Below are 21,591 nucleotides of genomic sequence, written 5' to 3'. Positions count from 1 at the left end.
GAAAATACGTAACGTATCTTTAAAAATCAGGCCAGGGAGTCACCCTTTACCACCTGAGATATCAAGAAGCCAATAAGGCTCCGCGTGTGACTGATTGTCACTCTCAGAGAGAAGCAGAGGGATATAGGATTTCATGCATAATCTGACTTTATAGGGTTACCCATAGCAACCAAGGAGAGCGAAGGGTCCTGAAGATGGAGTCAAAGGCTTACAAAGAAAAAAAACGAGCCGGGCGTGGTGGAGCACGCCTTTAATCTCAGCACTCAGGGGGCAGAGGCAGGTGGATCAACCTGAGTTTGCGGCAAGCCTGGTCTACAAAGGGAGTTCCAGGACAGCCAAGGCTACACAGAGAAACCCTGTCTTGAAAAACAAACAAACAAACAAAAACAAAAAAACCCCAAAAGAATAAAAAGAAAAAACAAACAAAGAAAAACGAAAAAGAGAAAGAAAATAAGTGAGTAGCCTTCAGCTGAAGGCCCTCACACCTAAACTAGTACCCCAAAATCTACCCAAGTGAACTCCCCCGAAAGGAAAACAGACTAAAGCCACTTCAGCAGACCCCTAAGACTATAGACCCACACTCAGATCCATCAGGGTACCTCTTGCACTCCAGCCCTGAAATGATAGTTCACATGAGTCAAGACTACCAGACTACAGAAAACTGCCAGATCTCGATTGACTTGTACCTTTTGCTCTTGCGGACTGGATGTCTGTCGAGAAGACTTAGCGCGGAGGGGAAACACCTCACCATTGGAAGCTGATGGCTTTAGGTGAGACTCCAGAGCTCTTGGACAGGGAACAGCATCTGGAGAGGCATGCTTGGCACGGGAGTGGAAATTCTGGAAAAACTGGAGATCAAATAGCCACCCTGACCACGTCACCTTCATGCTCACCGGGGCAGCTGCCTTTGCATAATGGAAGGGCGTGGCCCTGAGCCCACAGAAGGGTTTCCAAATGGAGGATCTCCTCTGACCATCTTGTCTAACTGCAGCTATTTAGAGTATGAGGCACCCCCGCCCCCTCTGCAGCAGCAGCACATACGCGTTGCATGGCTGTTGGGTTCTGCGGGAGGTCAGCCCAAGTACAGCACTGGCTTTCTCAAGGTCAACCTTACTGACATTTGGGGGGTCAAATGATTTGTTGTTGTTGTTGTTTTGTAGGCTAGCTAGTGCAGTATCCTTGCTCTTAGCAAAGGCCAGCAGTCCAGTTCAGTGCATCAACCCAGACTGTCTCAAGATATTGCCAGTTGACTACAGTTCAGAACCCCTGCTATTGAGGAGAACCATATTTACTTCCAAACACCCATAGCCTTGGAGGACATTGGCCACAGAGGTAGCAGGATCCCACCGATCATATTGGAGAGGGTGGAAAAAGGCAAGAACACATAGTTAACACCTGCTTTTCTATCCTACCTGGAGAATGAACTCAAAAGCCAAGCTGCTGTCAGGAAGAGACAGAAAGCCAGCACTGAGAACCCAGAAAGAGGTGGCTTGGGTAGGGAGCTGAGAACTGAGATTTCTGAAGTCGGTGCGGCCATGCGGAAGCGAAGGGTGCGATCCCACAAGTGGGCTGCTAGAGAGAACATTAAAGTGAGGAGTCAAAAAATTAGGCTTAGCTTCCTGGCACCTGAGGCAAGGTCTGACTGGAGAACTGCGGCTGAGCAGTCAGTCCTACACCCTAACAGAGAATCTGGGGTGCCTGCAAACTTCCTGCCTGAGTTTGGCAGTCAGACTTGGAGGTCCTGTTCTGAGAGACGCTGCTAACCACGTGGGACTACTAGGAGCGCCACACAGAGCAGGGGCCGGTGCACACAGGCACTGCTCAACTCCTAGTTCGGATGTTTGGCACACACACAATTTTTCCTGCCAGATAGTCCCTCCAGAGTCACAGATCGCACTCAGGTTAGCGAGGTCCGGCGACAAGACCAGTGTGACCTCAATCAGCCTGACCCGTGATTGAAAGCGTCTGTGGGCATTTGGGGGCTCTTGGGGGAGCTCTAGCTCGTTTTAGGGCAGCTGCCATTCTTCAAGCCCAGAATGCTGGCGCTGCCTTGGGCTACTTGCCAGAGCCAAGCCTCTGGTGTCTCGGGTCCTGGACAAGTGCGTTATGACTGACAATGTCTGCAAACAACGACCAACCAAAAGGAAATACGGAATAAACAACAGGCTGCCCCAGTACATGCAGAAACATGAGCTGTGACTCCCTCAGACATTGGTAGGAGGCTCTTTTTACAGTTCCTCATGCCCAGGAAATGGTACTTTATCCGGGAAGCCATAAAGGGACCACTGAAAATGTCTGAATAAAGGCAGGAAAGATTTTGTTTGGACAGAGTGTAATTGCCACACCACAGTTGAAAACTGCCCTGTGTGCTCTTTTGTAGACATGTACGTCTTGGCTGAGTAATTCTTCTAGATTAAGTTGAAAGTCTGTTTGTTAAGCTTTAGAGCAACCCTCTCGCTGAGCTGGGGCTTTATTTTCCAGTTTGTTATATTTATAAAGTGTTCAGGGATGGATTAATAGTATTAACATGGGGTTTTCTTACTGAGGAGGACTATTCAGAGGTCTAGTGCCATGGCTTCAAAGCTGCTGGGATCCCAACCTTTTTTCCTTAAGTGACACTCTACAGTTAGGAACAAGAAGGACACAGTGGCTTTGAGAGCTAGTGCCTGCACTGTAATAAGGCAGGACAAGACTCAGGGCTGTTAGAACTTAAGCAGCACCTAAAATTGCTGGCCTGGCAGATAGAGAGTAGCACTGCTAGGCTCCCAAAAGGAACAAATTACACATCTCTCAACGCCCTCTTGCTGAAAGGCAGAAGACCTAATTTTGAACAGTAAAAGATAAACAGATGAGGCAATTTGGAAACAGCCATCCTTAATTCAGGGAGTCATTCCACCACCCCCCCCATTTTGTTTTTTTCGAGACAGGGTTTCTCTGTATTAGCCTTGGCTGTCCTGCACTTGCTTTGGAGACCAGGCTGCCCTCAAACTCACAGCGATCCACCTACCTCTGCCTCCCAAGTGCTGGGATTAAAGGCATGAGCCACCACGCCAAGCCAGGGAGTCACTCTTAAGAGTTGAAATTAGGAAGCCGGGCGTGGTGGCGCACACCTTTAATCCCAGCACTCGGGAGGCAGAGGCAGGCGGATCGCTGTGAGTTCAAGGCCAGCCTGGTCTACAAAGCGAGTCCAGGACAGCCAAGGCTACACAGAGAAACCCTGTCTCGAAAACAAAAAACAAAAAACAAACAAACAAGAGTTGAAATTAGGACACCACTGTGCTCTGTGGAGGGGCAAAGTGGACCATCACAACGTGCATAGATCCTGGGGTTACCATGACCTGGTGGAAGTCCTTCAGCTCTGGGCAGGTTATGTGACCTCACTGTGTGCCCCAGTTCCCTTGTCTGTAAAATGGTTAGAATAATGGTATTTAGCACACAGGGTTTACAAGAACTACATGAGTTCTTGTTATAAGCACAGCAAGGCCAGCTGTCTGGGTCAATCTGCATTCATTGTGTCAGCCACAACTTACAAAGGACATGGTAGTAACCTGTGTCCCAGACAAACCTGAACCGCATTCCTGCCACACCCAGCGAGGCTCCTGTCTGGCCCACAGCTCAGACCCCCAGACTGGGGGAGCCCTGGTACCCGTAGTCCTGTGAGCTGGTGAAATACACATATCTTCAGCATTAGCTGGAGACGAGACTCCAGGCTCCAGCGGACTAACCGCAGTGCTTTTCTAGTGCGAGGCCTGACCTTTGTGCTGGTTACCTCAGTAAGTAAGGCACCCTATTTCCTTGTTGCGAAGGCCACTCATGGACTTCACCAGCCAGATACAGAGTCAAGACTAAGTTTCTAAAGAATGCAGTTGGGTAACAGGAGCTCATGACTTCCCCTTTTGGGTGAAGAGACCCTCCCACAGCCGAGATGGTTGTGCACATGTGTGTGCGTGTCAGTGCATGTGTGTATGTAGCGGGGCCAAAGTTCACATCTGGTATTTTCCTCCATCACTCTCCACCTCACTCGCCGAGTGAGGCAGGGTCTCTCAGTGAACCCCAAGATGGAAGACTCAGCTAGTGGAGCCAGGAAGCGTTTCCTGGGGATGCCCTGGTTCTACAGGGCTGCAGAGCACCTGGATCACAGGTGGGCCACCACACCCACCTGGCTCTTACAGGAGTACCAGAGAGCTACACCCTGGTCTGTATGCTTGCTGGGCAACTGTTTTATCCACTGACCCATCTCCCTAGCCTGGCAGAGGTTTTCAAAAGGGAGGGGGTGGTTACTGAAAGATGCAATCACTTCAGAATGAAAACACTCAATTCTTCAACTCTAATGGCCTATAATTATTTAAACACACATCACATGTTTTGAGTTGAGTATCTTAGATCCATGGCTAACTTAAAACACAATTGTTACTATCATTAGGTGTATTCATGTAGGCATAAGGTTATTGTGTAATTCAAACGATGATTTCTGTACACAACCCGCCCCCCCATATGTGGTTGCAGTCCTTGTTCTAAGAATCTTCTGTCTCAATGTTGTGTAAACACTGCTCTCCAACTGTCCCGTACTATGCCAATAAAGCAGATTATAGCCAGTCACTGAGCAGGGGGGAGAAAAATAGGGCTGGACTTTCTGCCAGCCTGGGGAGGAGGAGTTAGAAGAAGAAGCAGGGGACTCAGCCATGGGGAGAGGTCCAGGGGATGTCACGAGAGAGGAGCTGGAGCTGCAGCAGGAAAGCAATAACGTGCAAGTATCTCTGAGATTTACTCTGGAGGAAGCCAGATTAGCTTAGAGGGTTAAGAACAGAGTAATAACTGCTCAGTGAATGTACTGGGAATCCTGTTAAAATAATATGACAGAGTCTCAATTATTTGTGTGATAGCCGGGTTAAGAGAGAAACGGAGAAACAAACACAACTTTATGGAAATAACTTTAACGTGTTCATGTGCACATCAGGATGCTCATGCCAAAGGACGGCTGTAGAATGAGCTTCCGCCTTTCACTGTGGGTTTTGGGAATTGAACCCAGGTTATCGGGTTTGCACGGCAAGTGCTTTGTCTCAATGCCCAACTCTTTAATAGCGTTCTGGGTTTTGTTGTTGTTGTTACCTTCTAACTTTAGCATATCCAGGATGAGTTAAAAAAAAAAAAAAAAAGGCATGGGCAGAGAGAAAACAGAAGGAAGGGAGGAGGAGGCAGCTGAGAGACGTGTGCTTCAGGCTTAACGACATCAGGTACTGTGTAATGGCAGGGAACCCACATTAAATGTCAAAGAAATCACATTAGACGCAAAAGCTGTAGATCAGAGTGATCCACAGATAGATGAAGAAAAGCTGATCCATATGGTGGAATACATTCAGCCTTAGAACAGAAGGGAACTCTAACAGCCTGGGTCCCATTGGTGGTCAGTCACAGGGCAGAACCGCACTGTGCCAGCAGAAGCTGGGAGAAGAGAAAACAGGAAGCCGATGTTTAAGTTGCACAAGAAGAAAATACACAGTTATGATGGTAATTTTTTGTTGGGCATATCTTACCACAATTTAAGTAATAATTTTTTTTTTTTTTTTTGAGACAAGGTTTCTCTTGTAGTCCTGGCTGTCCTGGACTCACTTTGTAGACCAGGCTGGCCTTGAACTCACAGAGATCTGCCTGCCTCTGCCTCTGGAGTGCTGGGATTAAAGGCTTGTGCCACCACGCCCGGTTCATAATAGTTTTTTATTAGTAATTAGTAATTCAATGAGAGACCCTGTCTCAAAGGAATATGACATAGATAGAGCAACACACACACACACACACACACACACACACACACACACACACACACACACAGAACAATGATGTTTGTGGTAAGACTCTGACAGGATGCAAAGTGTCCTCTCTTGTTAATGTAACCTCACAAAGAGAGGAAGAGGCATGCCAGGCAAGGTTTCCCCTAGGACATAGAAGAGGCTGGTGGAAGTTCCAATTGACTCCAGATGAAACAGCCACGCAAAAATTAAAACAACAACAACAAAAACCCTAGGAAATCTGTGTAGGGAGTTCTCGGAGAGCGCAGGCAGCCAACCTCTCATTTTAAAAATCACCCCTACCCTCAGCTCTGGACATTTTATCCCCCAAAGTAGAATATCATTAACGACTCCGTGTGCATAATTAGGCTACCACCAGGGAAATAACAGCCACCTGGGCCCGGCCTGCTGGTGTGATATATTCACAACTGCCGACTTAACTTGAACAGCAGGGCTGAGCATAGAAGACCCCCTCCCTTACCTAGTTTGTGCCAGACAGTGAGCTGTATCTCCAGACAGGGGAAGATAATACTGTCAACACCGCCTTCTTTCCTTATCAGCAGTGGGCTGGGGAGAAGGCTCTGTGGGCAGGAGTGCTGTGTAAACATGAGGACTTAAGTTCAAATCCCAGAACCAACATAAAAACCCTGGTAAGGCTGTGTGGGGGCCTGTAATTCAATGAGAGACCCTGTCTCAAAGGAATATGACATCGATAGAGCAATGTACACACACACACACACACACACACACACACACACACACACACACACACAGAGCAATGGTGTTTGTGATAAGACTCTGATAGGATGCAAAGTGCTTAAGAAAGTGTTGAGTGTATGAACACCGTTGTATTTACACAAGGACATAAAAAATAGGGGAAAATGAGCTATGGCATCTTTGTGCTATAATGATACAGGGATTCTCTCTCTCTCTCTCTCTCTTTCCTTTCTCCCTCCCTCTCTCTCCCTCTCCCTCTCTCCACCCCCTCTTTCTTTGGGGGGAGGATTAATATTTTCCTTATAATATATTGTGATTGTGACTTCCTCTCTATCTCCGCTCAGCTTCTCCCCACCTCCCCACCTATCCACCTCCATGTCATCTTTCTCTCTCTCTTTAGAAAATAAACAAGCAACAAATAAACAAACAAACAAAACAACAGATCAGAAAAAAAGAGAAAAAAAAACCACACCTATCCCCCAAAACCCAAAGCCCATAAAACCACAAAATTGGACATCATAATATACAAGCAAAAGATGATAAAGGGAGAAAAAAAGAGCCCAAAAGAAAGCACTATGAGAAAAGACATCTGCAGAAATCCCATGGTGTTCGTTTTGCGTTGGCCACCTGCTTTTGGCACTTGGACCTCCCTTAAGTGTCATTTGTGTCCAGCGAGGCTTCATTACAGGCAGATGTCAATTGGAGAGAGCTTCTTGGTTGAGGGTGGGTGCCTTGCAGCACTGGGACCCTGCCTAGCTTGACCTCAGGCCGACTCTGTGCATGCTGCCACGGTCTCTGTGAATTCATATGTGTGTCAATCCTGTTGCATCTGGAAGACAGTTCCTTGGTGTCCTCCATGCCCTCTGGCTCTTGTCCCCCAGATGTCCCTGAGGGGAGGGGTTTAATGAATATTGGAGAAGTCATTTTATTACCCTTTCTTTCTGATGTTTTTCCATGACTGTGCACTGGTTTTGTTTTTGTTTTTGTTTTGTTATTTTATTTTATTTTATTTTTTTTATTTTTTTTTTTTTTTTGGTTTTTCGAGACAGGGTTTCTCTGTGTAGCCTTGGCCATCCTGGACTCACTTTGTAGACCAGGCTGGCCTCGAACTCACAGCGATTCGCCTGCCTCTGCCTCCCGAGTGCTGGGATTAAAGGCGTGCGCCACCACGCCCGGCTTATTTTATTTTATTTTAAAAGAGGACATACTACAAGGTCCATTTTCCTCAGTCTTGTTCATAGCTGGCCGCCAAGGCTACACAGAGAAACCCTGTCTCGAAAAAACAAAAACAAAAACAAAACAAAAATATAAAGAAAAGAAAATCCATTTTAAAATGGAAGGAAACTCCTCTTCTGTTTCTAGGGGCCCTCAAAGGTTCTCTGGGAGAAAAAGAGAAAAACAAACCTAGCCTAGGAAACTGCAATTAATTAATTAGACTGCAACTGTTTTTAGTGCTTGCCTAGTTCTGTGTGTGTTAGGGATCCTTCCGGCTTGCTAGGGAGGCATGAACCCTTTTCAGAATGATGTTCTTACAAAACAAAACAGTGCTACACCCACATCAGACTTTTGGCAAACATACTTGTGAAGTGTGACACTTGCTAAGTGTATCTTTTTTAAATCCTGACACAGTATAACAGCCACTGTCTAGTCAGCACAAGAAAGCCCTGGGGGTATTTTTAACAAAGTGAGCAGGTGCAGGGAGCTGGGCTGCCCAAGGCAAAGGGCCCCAAGGAACACAGAGGCAGTGTTTTGTAAACAGCTATGGCTGAAGACAACGCCTGGGTGACTGGGCCTCAGGAGCTTGGAGTGGACCCAGGCTCTGAGTAAGAACTCCAACGTCTTGGTGAAGCTGTGAGTGGGAGCATGAAAGGCTCCCAGCCGCTGCCCATTGCTAGAGCAATGCCGTGAGAAACAGGAAGCAGTCAGGAAGGGTGTGCCGGGAAATTCTTTTCTGCCCTTTAGCGTCAGGTTAGCAGAGTCCTCCAGGTGAGGCTGAGCCTGCAAGGAAGCTGCCCAGGGCTCAGAGGAGGGAGGGTTTGGACAGGACTAAGTGGCCAGAGCTGACTTCAACAAATATACTGACTCTTGATACGTACCAGCAATCTCCCTGGTAACATAGCCACCAACAAATGATGTCACAAAACCTGAAGTGACAAGATCATATACACTTCTAATGGCCTGGCTTTGTCATTGACTAGAAACCCAATCCATTCAGTATCAGAGCTCTCTGAAAATCTATCCGAAAGTCCTGGGTGGCATCTCAGACCCGAGGTGAAATCTTTCAAGACATCAAATGCACTCTTAGTCTTTTAAATTTTGCTTTTAAGAGCATTTAATTTAGCAGCCACCTGTTGCTGCTGACTGACACTTGTAACCCCAGCACTAAAGGCTGAGGTAGGAGGATTGCCAGGCAACAAGTTGATGGCCAGCCTGGACTACACAGTGCATTCATTCTACGTCAACCTGGGACACAAAATGTGAGATCATGTCTCAAAAATCAAAATAATAATAATCATGAGTGATTATTGCAAAATAGTGCCTTCGGCTCCGCTCCTAGTTGACATACTGATTACTCCCTTGCGAGCTGCTTAGAAAGGCCTTTCTACATTCTTTGCAGCATGCCTGTTTCTCCCCACTTTTGTAGAAGGCAACAAGAGGTGCACTTGCATCCCAGCCTGCTCTGCTGGGAGCACTTCAGAGGCCTTGGGCTCTGCAGAGGATTTTCCTATACCCCTCTTGCTCCCTGGACTCCCACAGCTGTAGTGCTTTGAATATGGCCTGGATCAGGGGATCTCAACCTTCCTAATGCTACAACCCTTTTTTAAATACACTTCCTCATGTTGTGGTGATCCTGAACCATAAAATTAACCTTGTTACTACTTTGTAACTGTGATTTTGCAACTGTTGGAAATCAGAATGGGATGCAGGGTATCTGATATTCTGCTTTCCTTATTCTAAATTCTCCGAGCTTCAGCAACTGCCAGCTGGATATCTCGGCCTGGCCTGGAAGACCCAAGACCACACAGGTCCCAAGCAAGCTCCCCGCCCCCCGCCTCTGACTCCCACAGTCTTCCTCCTCCACTTCTTCTCTTGGGGGTGGGGCAGTACCACCACCCAGCACCAACTCAGAAGGCTTTGGGTAGCTACTCTATGCTGCTGCTCACCCTGGGGGACAGGCTGTGCAGTGGCAACTGTAAAGGCTTGGCTTTGTCAGGAGTGTGGAGATGACACCTGTGGCTGGTACAACTCAGAGGCCACAGGACATGGGACATGCAGCAGATATGGACACTCTCGGGACAACCTCTGGACCCTCTCCCAGAGCAGCTCCCCCATGAACATCACACCACCAATAGCCCATAGCCAATGTCTTACCTCAGGTATCAGCGCATCTGCTCAGAATGACTAATGTACTCCCATACTGCAGTGGAACGGTTCAATTATTCAATGAATAAATATGGACAATGCTGCCATAAATACTGCCACATATCACACTGCATGTCAAGGATGGATAGGACCGTGACATTGAGACCATGTAAGCAAGGAAACCAAGAAAAGCTGCTGAATGTCTGGTATCTGCGCCTGCTGGTTAGGTAGGAAGTGAAGTGTGAGGAAGCCAAGGAAGCGCAATTTCCTTGTCGTCAAGACAACCCCCTATGACTAACTATCCTTGACACTGCACTTTGGCTGTTCTGAAACAAAGTCACCAGATGCTTTCTCATTTGACAGGCACCGTGCTCCAAGGAAGGGTCTGTGTCCATGAAAAGATGGCTCATATAATTTGCTTTGTGGTTTTGATCTTCCCTGTGAACTTTTGAAGAGGATTATGGGAAGAAATACCCTAAATGGAAAATCTAATCTATCATTATTTAGGAGGGGAAAGGGTTATCTTACTCTATGAATATTCTACTTGCTTCATAAATATTCATAAAACTAATTTTGGTGCCTGCCTCCAAGCCTGATCACCTGAGTTCCATCCGGAACGCAGCACATTGGAGGAAGAAAACCGACTCTTAAAGGGTGTTCTTTGACTTCCCTAGGCACACTATGGCATGCACACACGTGCACAGGCATGTACACACAATAAATAAATAAATAAACAAATAAATAAATAAATAACTTCTTTTCAGTCCACAACACAAAATCCTGTTCCTCAGGCTTTGGGTCAGACTCCTCCGATCTCTCTCTGGAGTGGACTATCACTTTGCTAAACAGACTTGTGTTTCATCTTTGTGTCTCTCAGCCAAATGCCTTCCTTTGAAAAGACAAGAGCTAGCCAGGCATGGTGACACGTGCCTCTAATCCCAGCACTCTGTGCGTTTGAGGTCAGCCTGGTCTACAAAAGTGAGTCTAGAATAGCCAAAGCTACCCAGAGAAACCCGAAACCCTGTCTCGGAAAAAAAAAAAAAAAAGAGCTAAGGAGACACTGTCACGGAGTAACTAATTGCCAAGATACCCACCTAAGAAGTGTTGGGGAGTGGGTGGCCGGTGAGGGCTCCGTCTGGAGACCTTGGAGGGCATGACATGGAGAACTGGGCTCAGTCCAACTTCCCCCTGCGTCACTGTGGAGTTTGCCTTGCTGGGCTGAGTTCTGCTGGGGCTGCCCATCACTGTCCCAGGGGCTCTCAGACCCTGGCAGAGAAGTCTACAATGGCTGCTAGTGGTGACTTCACGGAGAGCAAAGCTGTAGGTTTTTCCTTTTCCACAATAACTTAGAAAAAGTCAATCATATCTGTATGACAAAAGATCTACCCATAGCTGGGGAACTTGGTGACAGACTAAGGCATTCATGTCAGAGTCATTTACTGCAGAGATGCTGTCCCGCCCTCACTGTTTCACACAGTGAGTGTAACCACAGTGTGTCCATCAGTCTGCCTCTCATCTAAAAGTTTGAAGACTTCCCTTTTTTCCTTTTATTGAAAATAAATTTTTCCCACATATTATATCCTTATTACAATTTTGCCTCCCTTTATTCCTTCCAGCTCCTAGCCACCTCCCCTCCCATCCAGATCCACCTCCTTTCTGTCTCTCATTAGAAAACAAACAAGCAGCCAGGCATGGTGGTGCATGCCTGTAATTCCAGCTCTCTGAGAAGCAGAGGCAGGTGGATCTCTGTGAGTTTGAGGCCAGTCTGGTCTACAAAGTGAGTCCAGGACAACCAAGGCTACACAGAGAAACCCTGCCACTAAAAGAGAAGAAAGAAGAAGAAGAAGAAGAAGAAGAAGAAGAAGAAGAAGAAGAAGAAGGAGAAGGAGAAGGAGAAGGAGAAGGAGAAGGAGAAGACAAACAGACTTCTGTGGGATTATAATGTAATATAATATAATATAATAAAATAATATACTATGAGAAAACAGAAACTAATGTGTTGGAACTGGAAAAAAAAAAAAAAAAACCAAACAGAAGAAAAAAAGCCGAAGAGAAAGCACAAGATACAGAGACCTACCCTACTCATTTGCTCACTCAGGAATCCCATAAAACAAACACACAAACAAACAAACAAACAAACATGAAGCCATAATTTATATGCAAAAGACCTGTAGGATAAGAAGAGAGAAGAAATATATATATTAAATAAAACAAAATAAAAATAATAAGATAAAAGTTAAAAAGAAAGAGCCCTGACATGAATTACGAGACGAGGAGCCTCCAAAGATGCCCCTGAGTTCATTTTCTGCAGGCCGTCTAGCTGCTGGGCATGCAGCCTGCCCTTAAAGGTAGTCTGTTTCTCCAAAGACTCCTTGGAGAAATCTAAATTTTCATTTGCAAGTGAGTATCAATTAGAGATTGCTTTGGGGTTAGGACTGGGGGCATGTGTCCACCTCTCCTTTTAGCTTTAGGACCCCAGCTGCTGCAGCCCTGTGCAACAGCCCTCTGCATGCTGCTCCATCTCTGGAGCACTTCCTTTTTATTGTGGAAGGATTTCATCATGTTTTATGGGGAACTGAAAACCTGAAGCTCTTTATTAAAGACACTGAGCCTCAACATCTTGGTGGCAAAACTTTTTTTTTTTTTTTTGGTTTTTTTTTTTTTTTTCGAGACAGAGTTTCACTGTATAGCCTTGGTTATCTTGGACTAGCTTTGTAGACTAGGCTGGACTTGAACTCACAGCGATCCACCTGCCTCTACCTCCCGAGTGCTGGGATCAAAGGCATGCACCACCATGCCTGACTCTTGGGGGCGAAACTTTAAGGCACAAAGTAGATGACTGAGAGATTATGATTGGAGTCTAATTTAAAGGGACATCTAAAAACAGGTGGCTTCCGCGTTTAGGTATCTGTAAGATGTTTTAATACGTGATAAAATACACATTGTCTCACAGTCATCAGAAGGAAACAGAATTTAAGTTTAATTTCAAGGCTAGACATGGTAGCACATACCTACAATCTCAGCATTGAGGAAGCAGAGGCAGGAAGGTTGCTGTGAGTTTGAGGCCAGTCAGGGCTACATAGTGAGACCTTGTCTCAAAAACAAGGGACTGGAGGGGTGGCCCAGTGGTTAAGACCATATACTGCTCTTGCAGAGGACCTGAGTTCTGTTCCCTGTACGTATGCCAGGGAACTTAAAACTGCCTATAACTCCCACTCCAGGGGATCTGATGTCCCCTTCTGGACTGGTCAGGTACCTGCATTCAAGATGAGCATAACCCCCCCCCATATATACATTGCCCATATACATACATATACATAATTAAAAATAAAGCAAATCTTAAAAAAGAAAAACAAAACACACCATAATTGGTGGATTGAATGAAAATAGCCCCCACAGTGAGTGGCCCTCAGAGGAAGTGGGGCCTTGTTGGAGTAGGTGTGGCCTAGTTGGAGAAAGTATGTCACGAGGGATGGGCTCTGAGGTTTCAGGTGCTCAAGCCAGGCCCAGTGCCACTCTCTCTTCCTGCTGCCTGCTGATCTAGATCTAGAGCTCTCAGCTCCTTCTCCAGCTCCATGTCTGTCTGTGCGCTGCCATGCTTCCCGCCATGATGATAACGGACTAAACCACTGAACCGGAAGCCAGCCCTAATGAGATGCTTTCTTTTATAAGAGTTGCCATGGCCACGGTGTCTCTTCACAGCAATAGAGACCCTAAGGAAGATGCCATAGTTCAGGGATGAGACATAGTTTCCAGTTGCAGCAGGGTCCCTGCTACCCACTTTGACTAAAAGTAGGGGAAGGCTAAGTATTTAATATTTCATTCGTTGTCATTTTTAAAAAATATTTATTTATTTAGTATGTAGACAGTCTTCTGCCTCCATGTGCACCTGCAAGCTGGAAGAAAGCATCAGATCACATCATAGATGGTTGTGAGCCACCATGTAGTTGCTGGGAATTGAACTCAGGACCTTTGGAAGAGCAGGTGGCGCTCTTAACCTCTGAGCTGTCTCTCTGGCCCTCGTTGTTATTTTTAATCTTCCAAATACTGATTCTCTTTTAACACAGAACTCAGCTCCTTATTGACTGGCCTCTCTCATATCTGTTTTTGGGGAGGCAGATGGCCAGCGCATGCCATCTCCTGAAGGAGCCGAGGACCCAGATCAAAGGATGGCCCCTTGCCACGCTGACTACCTCCCCTGGAGTCACTTGGACAGGACCACTTGGTTTATCTTTTCCTATATGAAACAAGCCGTAGAGCTCTCTTTAAAATCACAACCAGCAGGCTCCAGTTGCCTAACTCAGGTCAGTCCCACCTTCGAATCCCTGAGCTTACTTCCAGCACAAAAAAGGACCACATGTTGATGCCCATTCCAGTGATATTTAGAAGAGAAAGCCCCGCCCCCCACCCCCTACCCCCACCCCCCCAGCCCCCACCCCTATCCCACCCCACCCCACCCCCGCTTCGATTTAAAAAACCTGTGAGACACACAGAGCACCACAAAGCCATTCGGTCGAAAGAAAGATTTGCTCAAAATGTAAAGATTCAAACAGGAAAGTCCTAAGGAAGTTGCAAAGCAGGCTTCTGAAGACCAGGCCACCTTCCCCCGACCCCCGCCCCCACCAAAAGTTAGCCTAAGCATGCCATTGAGCAGTGTTCCTTTCTAGAAGGTTCTCCCTGGAATACACATAACACCCGTGCCTTCTTCCAGAGGTGGTGCTGCTCCAGCTTTGAACATCCTGGCCCATGCCCAGATCTCTGTTGTCTGTTGATGGGCCTCAGTGAGTCCTCAGTGAGTCGGGAGAACGGAATAGCAGCAGCTAGCAGAAGCCCTGGGTGACCACCACAGGCACAGCTGTAGACAGACATACTGAGAATGCAACCATCCGGTGCCAAGATCCCAGCTGCAAGGATGAGGCCTCTTCTCTCTGTGCACAGCCCCACTGATGCCCCGACTGTGACTCAGTGGTTTCCTATGTCCATGCCCAGCACTGGGACTTCTCTAGGTGAGGACCCTGGGGACTTCTGCCTGGTAAGACACAAGTGATGTTCTTTTCTGTGCCCTCTGGGGATTCCCTTGGTCCGTCCACACCCATCCTTCCTCCCCAGGAAGCCATTCCTCTCTACCCACCCATCTGCCCATCTTCAGTGTCCTAATTTCCTAAGCATTTTAAGAGTGCTCGCTCACGGCCCCATGTGGATGGATTGTCCCCTGTGGTGGGTGACTTCCTTCTCTCTCCTATTCAGATCTACAGGCGTAGTTCTTATGGCTATGAAGAGACACCATGGCCCCGGCAACTCTCATAAAGAAAACATTTAATTGGGACTGGCTTACAGGTCGGAGGTTTAGTCCGTCAGCCCATAATGGGAAGTCTGGCAGCACACAGGCGGACATAGCGCTGGAGAAAGAGCACCTGACCCAGCAGGCAGCCGGGACAGATAATGACAGCGGGCCTTGCACACCTGCAACCTCAAAGCCCTCCCCTCAGTGACACACTTTCTCCAACAAGGCCACACTTCCTAATGGTGCTGCTGCCTATGAGCCTAGGAGGCCATTTTCACCCAAACCACCACAACGGTTCTGTTCACTAGACCTTTCCACTTAGGTAACCCTCAGCTGTCTCACACACATCACCTCCAGAGCAGATCTTAGCTCCTCACAGGCACCCCACCGGCCCTGAAGGTCTTTGGTCTATGAACCAAGTATGCCAGCAAACCATTCTTCCCTGGAAGCCTGGAAGCCATGCTGTGTACCTGTCAGGCCACTAGAATAAAATAGCACAGACCGAGGACAGAAGTATCTGTCTGTAAAGTGCTTGCTGTGTCAGTACAAGGACCTCAGTTCAATTCCCAGAACCCATGTGGATGATGATGATGATGATGATGATGACGATGACGACAACGACGATGGCATGACAATGACGGATGACGACAATGAAGATAAAATAGCAGCCTGAAGTAGTGCAATGTACTTGTAACCATGACACTGAAAACACAGATCCCTGACAGGCCAGTCAGCCCAGTTGAATTGTCAAGTTCCGGGCCAATGAGAGACCATTGCCAAACAAAACCAAACAAGCTGGACCTTTCTTGAGGGTTGACATCTGTAGCTGTTCTCAGATCTACACACACACACACACACACACACACACACACACACACATCCACACATTGTCTGGGTGGCTTATTAATAACAGCAACTGTTTGTAGGCCAGAAGTCCAATGCCAAAGTACACACATGCTCAGTGTTTAGGAAGGACCCTGTGGTGGTCTGAATAAAAGTGGCCCCCAAGGATTCATGGGAGTGGTGGCATTATTGGAGGTGTGGGCTTGTTGGGGGAAGTGTGTCACTGCAAGTGGGCTTTGCGGTTTCAGACGCTCAAGCTAGACCCAGTGGCTCACTCATTCTTCCTGTTGTCTGCTGATGCAGATGTAGAACTCTCAGCTCCTCCTCCAGCACCATGTCCGCCTGCATGCCGCCATGCTTCCCGCCATGATGCCAATGCACTGACCCTCTGAACTGTAAGCCAGCCCTAGCGAAATGTTTTCCTTTATAGGAGTTACTGTGGTCACGGTGTCTCTTCGCAGCAATAGAAACCCTAACTAAGACAGGCCTGTTTGTGGTTTATAGACGGGCCTCCCCACGGTGTCCTCACGTCGTGGGTGTGGCTGAACAATCTCTCCCCTGAGCCTCTAATCCCCTCATGAAGATCCCATCCTCATATCCAATGGGAAGATTCCACCTCTGCACACAGTCCCCTCTCGGGTCAGGGCTTCAGTGTGGACTCTGAAGGACACAGACATTCAAACCAAGTGACCCTTCCTCTCCCTCTCCCCTCTCTATCCCGCAGACCAGCCACACTCTTTAGTTACCATGTGCTAAAGCCCCAAAGTGCTAATCATTTTAGTTAAACAGGTTCTAGTTCTTAATGTTAACCAAGGCATTGTAACTCAGAGAAAATAGGTTTCACTATAAATATAGCCAGGTCGAGAACAAAGTGGCAGCCTGTCCCAGTTACAGGTCGTATTAATGGATTTTTCTGTGGAACAAAACATTTCAGGTCAGTCTGTGACATTATGCCATATATCTTCAAATCCCAAAAGGAAAAAAAAATTCATCTAGTAGTTGGACCCGAGACTACAGGCTACTGTGTGTTGCTATGTGGTTGTTGGGAATCAAACCCAGGCCCTCTGGAAGAGCAGCCAGTGCTCTTAAGTACTGAGACATCTCTCTAGCCCTCATATTTTAATAAACATAATAATTCTTATTCCTTATCAATGTGCCAGAAACAAAAGCAACCATATAATATCAGCAAAGCCAAAATGTTCAAATGACAGGCCAGTGTGGTGGCGCACGCCTTTAATCCCAGCACATGGGAGGCAGAGGCAGGTAGATCAATGTGAGTTCGAGGCCAGCCGGGTCTACAAAGTGAATCCAGGATAGCCAAGGCTACACAGAGAAACTCTGTCTCGAAAACCAAACCAAACCAAACCAAACAAAAATGTTCAAATGACTTAAAGTCTGTATTTCATTCCTCCTGGTAAAATCACTCTTGACTTTAAAAGAAAACGTTCTCGCTATACCCCAGAGGAGTTATATCCGCAACATTGATTTGCTAACACAGTTTGATTTCTTTTGAGCCACGTAGGACATTTAAAGTACACAATAAACATTGGTACCAAAACCCAATCCTTTAAAAAAAAAAATGCATTTAGGCCAGATATGTGTGACATGAGGTGAAAGAGCACCCCACCCCTTACCACCCCACTTCTCACTCTTTGTGTATTCTTGGTTACAAAGAACAGGTTCAGGGAGTTGAGGCTCAAAATAAAGCAGAACATCCACAATAAAAAAAACAAACGTCTTATTGAGTGAATAAATTTCACACCGGAAGCCAAGTGTTCCCGGCTGAGACAATGAGAGCGGAAGGAGATACTGGGGGTGTGAGGACTCTTGTGGGGCTGCTGGCCTTGCTCATTTGAAACCTAGTGGTTTCTACTTGCATAACGCAATACTTTTTTCTTTCTATTTATTTATTATGTATACAGTGTTCTGCCTGTATGTATACTTGCGTGCCAGAAGAGGGCACCAGATCTCATTATAGATGGTTGTGAGCCACCCTGTGGTTACTGGGATTGAACTCAAGACCTTTGGAAGAGCAAGCATCCAGTCTCTTAACCTCTTTAGGTATTATTTTTCCTTTTGTATAATTCCTCCTGTATAATTGGGTTTTAATCAATACCAGCTTACCGTGTTGCTCTACACTGAAAAAAACAGAACACCTTAAGGTTGTGCGTGTATATGTGTGTGTGGGGGGGGCGGGGAGGAATTAACCAGATGCCGCTTAGGACTCAGTGGTGAGGGGTTTTAGAGTCATTTGTGTTTGAGACAACCTGCAGGTGACAATTTATCCACACATATAAACACTCTCTGTTGGAAAGCTTCTAGGGTTTCCTTAAAGAAAAGCAAGCACAAATGATTGTACTTCCTGGTATTTGACTGTGATCTACCCAGGACTGGGGTGTAGGCTTATGATTTCACCTACTTGGGAGCCTGAAACATGAAAACTGTTATGTTTAAGGTCTTCCTGGGCCACACAGCAAGGCCCTGTGTGATAGTTGATCTTTGCTGTTAAATTAACTGGATCTGGAACCACCTGGGAGACACATCTCTGGGGATGCCTATCCAGAGAGGCTCAACTGAGGAGGGACCTCCCTGGATGCCACGGCACCATCCAATGGGCTGAGGCCCTGCATGAATATAAAGGAGAAAAGAAGCCGTCTGAGCACCACTCTTCATTTATCTCACTTGCTGGCTACAGAAACAATGAACAAGTACTGCAGGCCCCGGATGCCAAGCCTATCCGCCATGTTGGGCTATACTCTCAAACTGTGAGGCAAAAACAACACCTTTCTTACTTAAGTCAGTTCTGTCATGTCATTTTTGTCATGTCAACAAGGAAAAATAAACAAATATCCAGTTTGAAGATGTGAGCTGTCAGTCTCCTGCTCCTGCCGCCATGTGACCACGCTTCCTGACCACAGCAAACTCAGCCCCTGGAATAGAACCATAAGCCAAAATAAACCTTTCCTTGTGTACATTGCATTTGGTCTTGGGGTTTTACCAAAGCCCAGAGAAACCACTAGAACAGCAGTTGGTCCTAGGAAGTGGGCTATTGCTGTGAAGAACCTGACCACAGTGTGTTTTGAAGGAATCTGAAAGAAGTTGAGGTTTAGGATAGAAACACAATTGAATGCTGTAAGCCTAGTGCAAAAGGCTGTTTTAACAGGAGCATGCTGAGACTGTGGACGGCAGAGGCCAGCTCGATAGGGTTCAGAAGAAGCAAGGATTTTAACGGCAACTGAGTTAGAGGCTACTCCTATGATATTTTGGCAAAGAATCTGGCTGTCTTTTGTCCATGTCCTGAGAACTTGTCTGAGACCAAATTTTAATGTGCTAATTCCTTTAACAGAAGAAATCTGACAATGGCACAGTGGCATTCTTGTTAGATTAGAATGAAAAAGAACAAGTAGGGCAGGAAGACCTAGAAAATGTACAGCACGGAAGAGGAAAAAGCACTAGGAAGTTTAATGTTACAGGCAAGGTTTGTGATCGAAGAGGATCCGTGCTTGTGAGAGAGCCCTGCAATAAGGAGAGGTCCTCTCTGCACAGCGACAAAGGGAATGCTGCCCTCGGGGCAGGCCCTGCCCAGCTAGCTCCAAAGGCAGCCAGTTTTCTGCTCCTAGAAAGAGGCTGACTAAAAAACGTGCTGCAGACGAGATTCAAAAGGGCCAGGCTCCCAATCTGGTAGCGTCACCCACATGGTGCTGGCTTTAGAGGCATGGAGGATACAACAGGGGAGGGTAATGGATTCTTCCCCCAGCTTCACAGCACCACTGGGGTCAGGAAGTGGACGGCAGGGGAGTCTCCACCGTGTGAAGGCTCTGAGAGGGCAGGAGACCCTGAAAGGCCACTGAGAGAAGCTGTGAAAGTGAAGTTGGGATTGCAGTGGAGATCCTAAGGCATGGAAATGTCAGGGTCTCAAGATGTCTGCCAGCGAGAGCTGCATCACACAGGGGGAAGAAAGAGAGAGGGAGAGGGGGAGGAGGAGGAGGAGGGGGGGGAGAGAGAGAGAGAGAGAGAGAGAGAGAGAGAGAGAGAGAGAGAGAGAGAGAGAGAGAGAGGAAAGGAGAAGAAGAAAGAGGAGGAGGAAGAAAAAGAAGAAGAAAAAGAAGGAGGAGGAGGGGGCGTGGAGGGAGGGGAGAGGCAGAGAAACAGTCAAGTGTTTCAGACAAAGGAGCCACCTTAATGCTTATTTGGAGTTTTTCCTGCTGCACTTGCTTAGGCCCAGTGTTTCCTCACCGAGCCCCCATTCCTCCCCTTGGGATGGTAATGTATATCCTGTGCCACTGTATGTTGGAAGTCGCCTGCCTTTTGATTCCCAGGCGGTTACAGTTGAGGGATTGCTTTGAGTTTTAGAAGAGATCATGGATTTTTGAACAGTGTTGAGTCTGTGAAGACTGTGGGGACTTTTTGGTTGGTTCTGGTTTTCAGCGTAGGGCTTCTCTGTGTAGCCCTAGCTGTCCTGGAACTCGCTCTGTAGACCAGGCTAGCCTCAACCTCAGAGATTCACCTGCCTCTGTCTCCTGAGTGCTGGGATTTCAGGTGTGTGCCACCACACCCAGCTATATGGGGACTTTTTGAAGTTGAACTAAATGTATTTTGTATTATGATATGGGCACAAGCCTATATGTCCCCTATAGGCTCAGCTATATGAACTCTTGGTCCCCAGTTGGTAGTGCTGTTTTGGGAGGTAGAAGGTACAGTCACTGTATGAAGTACATCACTGGGGGCAGAATTTGAGTGTTTACTGTCTCGCTCTTTTCCCCTTCTCTGCTTTGTTTTTATAATTTGAAAGTTTGAGCTCTCACTTCCTGTTGTGGGCACCATGCCTGCTGCTTGCTGCCTCGCCTTCCTGCCATGACGAACTCTTCTCTCTCTGTGACCATAAGACAACATAAGCTCATTCTTCTAGAAATCGCTTTTAGCCCTGTTATTTTATCGCACCAGCAGAAAGTAACTGATACAGCTGACACGCACTTCAGCGGTAGAATTCTGTCTAAATGTGTAATGTGTGGGGTTCAGGCCCTAGTGGGGCTCAATCAAGCAATCACATACAATGAAAGACTGCTTCTGGCTGTGGTGGCCTGGAGTGGTCATCCTTGAATAGGTCCAAGCCCAAGGGTCACCAAGCTGATCACACCTTGCCCAAATTCAGGAGGCTAAAAGAGGACACAGTGAGACCCTGAGCTCCTAGCTGAGCGACTCTGGGGAGGGCGGGTCTCAAAGGCATCAAGGGTCATGTCCCCAAATAGTGACGCATACTATAAAATAATGGCCAACACTTTAAAATGGCAAACACCCTTCACATTTAAGAAAAGTTACCCATAAACACTGAAAACCATCCAATTACATATCTAAAAAACATAGAAATTGTGGCCAACACACTGTTCCACTATTTGTGGCCTAATGTGTTGTCTTAAGCCATTACCAGGGCTAAGATTTGACTTCTACTGTGCCAGCTGTTCCTCCACTAAGTTCCTGGATGACTGAGTTGTGTTGTCATGGGCCTATGAGTCATTTCCTCTGTGAACAAGACTGGCCTTGGAGTTAAAGAACACCAGCACCAGCAGACCAGAACGAGGCTCCAAGGCAGAGCCTGGA

The 21,591-nt window shown here is 46.9% G+C and overlaps 1 protein-coding gene across 19 annotated transcripts in view; it reads right to left on the bottom strand.

Annotated features, from left to right (window-relative positions):
- Lrrfip1 (LRR binding FLII interacting protein 1) overlaps positions 1–21,591 on the bottom strand; it is a 130,453-nt gene that overhangs the window by 82,545 nt on the left and 26,317 nt on the right. The gene's annotated exons all lie outside the window — the stretch shown is intronic.

Source organism: Acomys russatus, chromosome 12 (assembly GCF_903995435.1).
Source record: "Acomys russatus chromosome 12, mAcoRus1.1, whole genome shotgun sequence".
In the NCBI taxonomy this organism is placed as follows: domain Eukaryota; kingdom Metazoa; phylum Chordata; class Mammalia; order Rodentia; family Muridae; genus Acomys; species Acomys russatus.
This window is presented reverse-complemented; position numbering and strand designations above follow the sequence as displayed.